The following is a 6,724-nucleotide window of genomic DNA, read 5'->3' on the forward strand; positions in this document are numbered from 1 at the left end:
GTGGATAGGTTTTCATGTATATAACCTGCTAACGTCTGACTAGTGACTACAGTTCCAACAGCTTTTCTGCCAGAGAATGGTGAAACTTGCCCAACAACCCAATGTGAATAAATATGCAGCTAATCATGGCCCGCTCATTAGCGGCGCCAGACCTGTCCGTAATTAATTTGGCTTTTCCCAGCAGCCCTTGGGTTTTACACACATGCTCGCACATACACACACAATTCAATTATTGGCTGCAGCCAGAGAATATTTAATCAGCCGCTGATCTGGCAGAAAGGTGAGGTGACACTTTCTAATTCTAATTATGATGGATGACCCTCCTTGGCCAAACAAAGCAGTGTCTTTTTTACTCTTTTCTAAATGTTTCTCCCAACCAGCTAGCATGGATTTGTGGTATTTTGTACTTTTTTCCCCTCATATGTTAGAACATAGGGGTCGAGTGCAAAGGTCATGATGACTGATGTCACTGTGTAGTAGAGTAGAAATGGCTCAACACCTAGCTCTGACAAAATCAAATTGGGTTGACGTTCTATTGATATAGGAGAGAGTGAACACAACTTGAGCTTAGATGAGTAAACCTGTCAGATAAAACAAAATAAATCAGTGCATCCCTCTCACACAAACACGGGTAGGTAGCCCGTCGGTTAACAGTGTTGGGCCAGTAACCGTAAGGTCGCTGGTTAGAATCCCCAAGCTGGCATGGTGGAAAAATCTGCTGTTCTGCCCTTGAGCAAAGTAATTAACCCCAGACAACAACTGCTCTGTGGACGTCGATTTAAGGCAGCCCACCCCACCTCTCTGATTCAGAGGGGTTGGGTTAAATGCATTCAGTTGTGCAACTGACTAGCTATCCCCTTTCCCTTCAGATATGCAGTGGTTAAATTGAGCTGGGCTACCCAGAGCCAGACTCCTGTACCTTGTTAGAAGATAAATAGGGTTGTGGTTGAGGCTAGGGTAAGAGTTGAATCGTGATTGGGACTTGAAGCTAGGGTTAGGGGTTAGTTATTTTTATTTTTCATTTCACCTTTATTTAACCAGGTAGGCCAGTTGAGAACAAGTTCTCATTTACAACTGCGACCTGGCCAAGATAAAGCAAAGCAGTGCGACACAGACAACAACAAAGAGTTACACATGGAGTAAACAATAAACAAGCCAATAACACAATAAACAAGTCAATGACACAGTAGAAAAAAGAAAGTCTAGATACAGTGTGTAAATCAACACAATTACACAAACAAACGTACAGTCAATAACACAATAGAAAAATCTATGTACATCGTGTGCAAATGTAGAAGAGTAGGGGAGTAAGTCAATAAATAGGCTATAGAGGTGAAATAATTACAATTTAGCATTAACACTGGACTGAAAGATGTGCAGATGATGATGTGCACGTAGAGATACTGGTGTGCAAAACAGCAAGCGGATAAGTAACAGTATGGGATGAGGTAGTTGGGTGTGCTGTGTACAGGTACAGTGATCGGTAAGCTGCTCTGACAGCTGATGCTTAAAATTAGAGAGGGAGACTCCAGCTTCAGTGATTTTTGCAATTCGTTCTAGTCATTGGCAGTAGAGAACTGGAAGGAAAGGCGACCAAAGGAAGTGTTGGCTTTGGGGATGACCAGTGAAATATACAGTGCCTTGCGAAAGTATTCGGCCCCCTTGAACTTTGCGACCTTTTGCCACATTTCAGGCTTCAAACATAAAGATATAAAACTGTATTTTTTTGTGAAGAATCAACAACAAGTGGGACACAATCATGAAGTGGAATGACATTTATTGGATATTTCAAACTTTTTTAACAAATCAAAAACTGAATTATTCAGCCCCTTTACTTTCAGTGCAGCAAACTCTTTCCAGAAGTTCAGTGAGGATCTCTGAATGATCCAATGTTGACCTAAATGACTAATGATGATAAATACAATCCACCTGTGTGTAATCAAGTCTCCGTATAAATGCACCTGCACTGTGATAGTCTCAGAGGTCCGTTAAAAGCGCAGAGAGCATCATGAAGAACAAGGAACACACCAGGCAGGTCCGAGATACTGTTGTGAAGAAGTTTAAAGCCGGATTTGGATACAAAAAGATTTCCCAAGCTTTAAACATCCCAAGGAGCACTGTGCAAGTGATAATATTGAAATGGAAGGAGTATCAGACCACTGCAAATCTACCAAGACCTGGCCGTCCCTCTAAACTTTCAGCTCATACAAGGAGAAGACTGATCAGAGATGCAGCCAAGAGGCCCATGATCACTCTGGATGAACTGCAGAGATCTACAGCTGAGGTGGGAGACTCTGTCCATAGGACAACAATCAGTCGTATATTGCACAAATCTGGCCTTTATGGAAGAGTGGCAAGAAGAAAGCCATTTCTTTTTTTGTGGGGTGGCCAGTCCTCTTCTGGCTGTGCCGGGTGGAGATTATAACAGAACATGGCCAAGATGTTCAAATGTTCATAAATGACCTGCATGGTCGTATAATAATAAGGCAGAACAGTTGAAACTGGAGCAGCAGCACGGTCAGATGGACTGGGGACAGCAAGGAGTCATCATGTCAGGTAGTCCTGGGGCATGGTCCTAGGGCTCAGGTCCTCCGAGAGAGAGAAAAAAAGAGAGAATTAGAGAGAGCATATGTGGGGTGGCCAGTCCTCTTCTGGCTGTGCCGGGTGGAGATTATAACAGAACATGGCCAAGATGTTCAAATGTTCATAAATGATCAGCATGTTCGAATAATAAGAAGGCAGAACAGTTGAAACTGGAGCAGCAGCACGGCCAGGTGGACTGGGGACAGCAAGGAGTCATCATGTCAGGTAATCCTGGGGCATGGTCCTAGGGCTCAGGTCCTCCGAGAGAGAGAAGGAGAGAATTAGAGAACGCACACTTAGATTCACACAGGACACCGAATAGGACAGGAGAAGTACTCCAGATATAACAAACTGACCCCAGCCCCCCGACACATAAACTACTGCAGCATAAATACTGGAGGCTGAGACAGGAGGGGTCAGGAGACACTGTGGACCCATCCGAGGACACCCCCGGACAGGGCCAAACAGGAAGGATATAACCCCACCCACTTTGCCAAAGCACAGCCCCCACACCACTAGAGGGATATCTTCAACCACCAACTAATTAATCTCCATGGACTTTACAGTGTCCCAAAACTTTAGGAATTAGTGCTACAGGATGCACAGTTCTGTTTGAAAAAGCTAGCCTTAGCTTTCCTAACTGACCGAGTATATTGGTTCCTGACTTCCCTGAAAAGTTGCATATCGCGGGGGCTATTCGATGCTAACGCAGAACGCCACAGGATGTTTTTGTGCTGGTCAAGGGCAGTCAAGTCTGGGGTGAACCAAGGGATATATCTGTTCTTAGTTCTACATTTTTTGAATGGGGCATGCTTATTTAAGATGGTGAGGAAAGCACTTTTAAAGTGCAACCAGGCATCCTCCACTGACGGGATGAGGTCAATATCCTTCCAGGATACCCGGGCCAGGTCGATTAGAAAGGCCTGCTCTCTGAAGTGTTTTAGGTAACGTTTGAAAGTGATGAGGGGTGGTCGTTTGACCGCAGACCCATTACGCACGCAGGCAATTAGACAGTGGTCGCTGAGATCCTGGTTGAAGACAGCAGAGGTGTATTAAGAGGGCAAGTTGGTCAGGATGATATCTAAGAGGGTGCCCATGGTTATGGATTCAGGGTTGTACCTGGTAGGTTCCTTGATAATTTGTGTGAGAATGAGGGCATCTAGCTTAGATTGTAGGACAGCCGGGGTGTTAAGCATGTCCCAGTTTAGGTTACCTAACAGTACGAACTTTGAAGATAGATGGGGGGCAATCAATTCACATCTGGGGGCTGAATGGGGTCTGTAACAAGCGTCAACGGTGAGAGACTTGTTTCTGGAAAGGTGGATTTAAAAAAAATAGAAGCTTGAATTGTTTGGGCACAGACCTGGATAGTATGACAGAACTCTGCAGGCTATCTCTGCAGTAGATTGCAACTCCGCCCCCTTTGGCAGTTTTATCTTGTCGTCAAGCTTCTAAATGTTATAGTTAGGGATGGACATTTCAGGATTTTTGGTGGCCTTCCACAACCCTTCCTATAGGGTTATGGTTGAGGCTAGGTATAGGGTTGAACCATGATGTGGACTTGATGCTAGGGTTGTGGTTGAAGCTAGGGTTGTGTTGAGCTAGGAATAGGGATTGGGCTAGTGTTGTCCCAAGCCTTATCTTTGAATGCTAGCTCAATCCTAACCCTAGCTCCAACCGTGACCCTAACCATAGTTTTATGTCCACATCCAGGTTCAAGCCTAACCCTAGCCTCAACCCTAACCCTAGCCACAACCACAACCCTAACCTTAGCTTCAATTCAATCCGTATTGCGGAAGTTCAGTGCTTTAGCTCAATTTAAAGGTAAAATGTAAAGGTAATTTACAATTGAGCCGACATATGCGCAGCGTATACCGTGAATGCAGTCTGCGCAAACGTAGGAACATTGCCTTTAAATTTCAAGTGCCCTATAGTGCTGAACTTCCGCAATATGGATTGAATCGAGTCCTACCCCTAATCTTGGCATAACTCTCCAACCTCTGAATTCCCAATTAAACCCCACAACATAGGGTCCAATTCAGACATAAGAAATGTATGCCTTTTTATGCATTTTGATTTAAGAACTTCAGTATTTGGTTTTCAGACTTACCCTATGTATGTGCGTAACGAGGTTTGCGGGTGTGGCACCCTTCCACGCACTGAATACATTTGTATTAAATCCCAGAAAACACACCCACTGGGTGGCCTACCAATTTGGTCAGGGAGTTTTTCTTCAATTTGTTTTTCTCTTCATTTATCTAAAGCAATCCCTTTAAATACTGTGTACCTTTTAATTTGAATTTGATCAGCACAACAGTATAATGTAGCCTATGGAGCACAAAAAAAAATCATTCTGAAAATGGCCACATTCAGTTCTTCAACCCATGGTAATGTTGCAATATGAATGTACATATAATTATAATAGGGAGAACAGTATACCCTGGCCTATTGCCCACACTGACCATGGAACAGTGTGATGACACACCAAGTTTTGCACCATGCATCAGTTTCAATGCAGCATTTGTTTTTATCTCAGTGTCAAATCATTTCTGGGTAACGATTAAGTACCTTACTGAAATGGTTTTAAATAAAAAATAAAAATAGCTTCTTAGCAAAGAGCACTTTCTCAAGTAAGAACTTTGCTAGGACTGTCTGGGAGTGGTCTGAGTGGGGAACTAGCTGTTATTGGGAGAGGTTTGGAACTCTTTTTATTAGTCTATTAACTAATTAATCGCCTGGTGATGTCACCAGGTAAGCCAAAACATGCAGAAATTTCAGGCGGCCTTTTCAAATAACACTAAAAGGGCATTATGATAATTTCTACAATTTCACAGTATTATTCCAACCAAATTGGCAGTTAAATATGTGTGGTTATTACTGACAGTCAATACTGATAGAGGCTAATATTTGACATGAATAAATAGTAGGACACAGAGAAAGTCAGGGCATATAATTAAAACATTGGACAGTGCCCAAAGGTTAAATATGGTGTGACTGTCATTGCACAATGCTTGCATCATCATCACATGCTCCAGGCCTACCCATTTGGCTTGCATCTCCAAGTTTCTTCAAATGTCATACAATAAAAATGATGCATAAGGTCACAGCATTTTATACTTCACTGTGGAAAGGGGCGGGAATGCTTGTCATGTTGATATGCTTTTCACTTTGTGTCCATGACATTAATCTCCAGCGATCAGAATGAATTAAATTATCTAAAACAATTGCTAATTGTATTTAAAATCCCTTTCTCCAAACGGATGACTCATTTACTTAGCGCTTATTAATAGCTCTTATCGATTTATAAATGACAGTGCATGGAGAAAGGTGTTATTTCTTCGAACCGAGAGGTTCGCATGACCTTATTCATGGTTTCCTTGCGCGTAAAAGTGGTGGTATTATGAGAGAATTAAGTCAAGGTCAGAATACGGCATATCTGTAGACACTCAGTGGTGTGTATTCATAGGTACCAAGGGAAGCCATGCAAAAAAATTACCAAGGAAAAAATATATACCAAATAATTTTTCTTTTGTCTGTGTTTCATAAAATTCCTTCAATTCACAAGAGGCTGAATGTATCTCACTGGAGAAAGCATCCAAGCGAACGAAACAAGAGGCTGAATGTATCTCACTGGAGAAAGCATCCAAGCGAACGAAACAAGAGGCTGAATGTATCTCACTGGAGAAAGCATCCAAGCGAACGAAACAGCTCTCCTCTATCTCTGTATGTGTATCCCATCTATGCTGTCTGGTCAAAAAGAGTATGACAGGGCCTCAGTGATCTAAAGCACTGCAGTTGCTAGCTGTGCCACTAGAGATCCTGGTTCGAGTCCAGGCTCTGTCGCAGCCGGCCTCGGCCGGGAGACCCATGGGGAGGGTTTGGCCACGCTCTAGCGACTCCTGTGGCTGGCCGGGCGCATGCAAGCTGACACGGTCGCCAGGTGTACGGTGTTCCTCTGACACATCCGGGTTAAGTGTCAAGAAGCAGTACGGGTTGGTTGAGTCGTGTTTCGGGGGACGCATGGCTCTCGACCTTCGCCTCTCCCGAGTCTGTACGGGAGTTGCAGTGATGAGACATGACTGTAACTACCAATTGGATACCATGAAATTGGGGAGAAAAAGGGGTAAAAGTATTAAAAAAA

Source organism: Oncorhynchus kisutch, linkage group LG3 (assembly GCF_002021735.2).
Source record: "Oncorhynchus kisutch isolate 150728-3 linkage group LG3, Okis_V2, whole genome shotgun sequence".
NCBI lineage: Eukaryota > Metazoa > Chordata > Actinopteri > Salmoniformes > Salmonidae > Oncorhynchus > Oncorhynchus kisutch.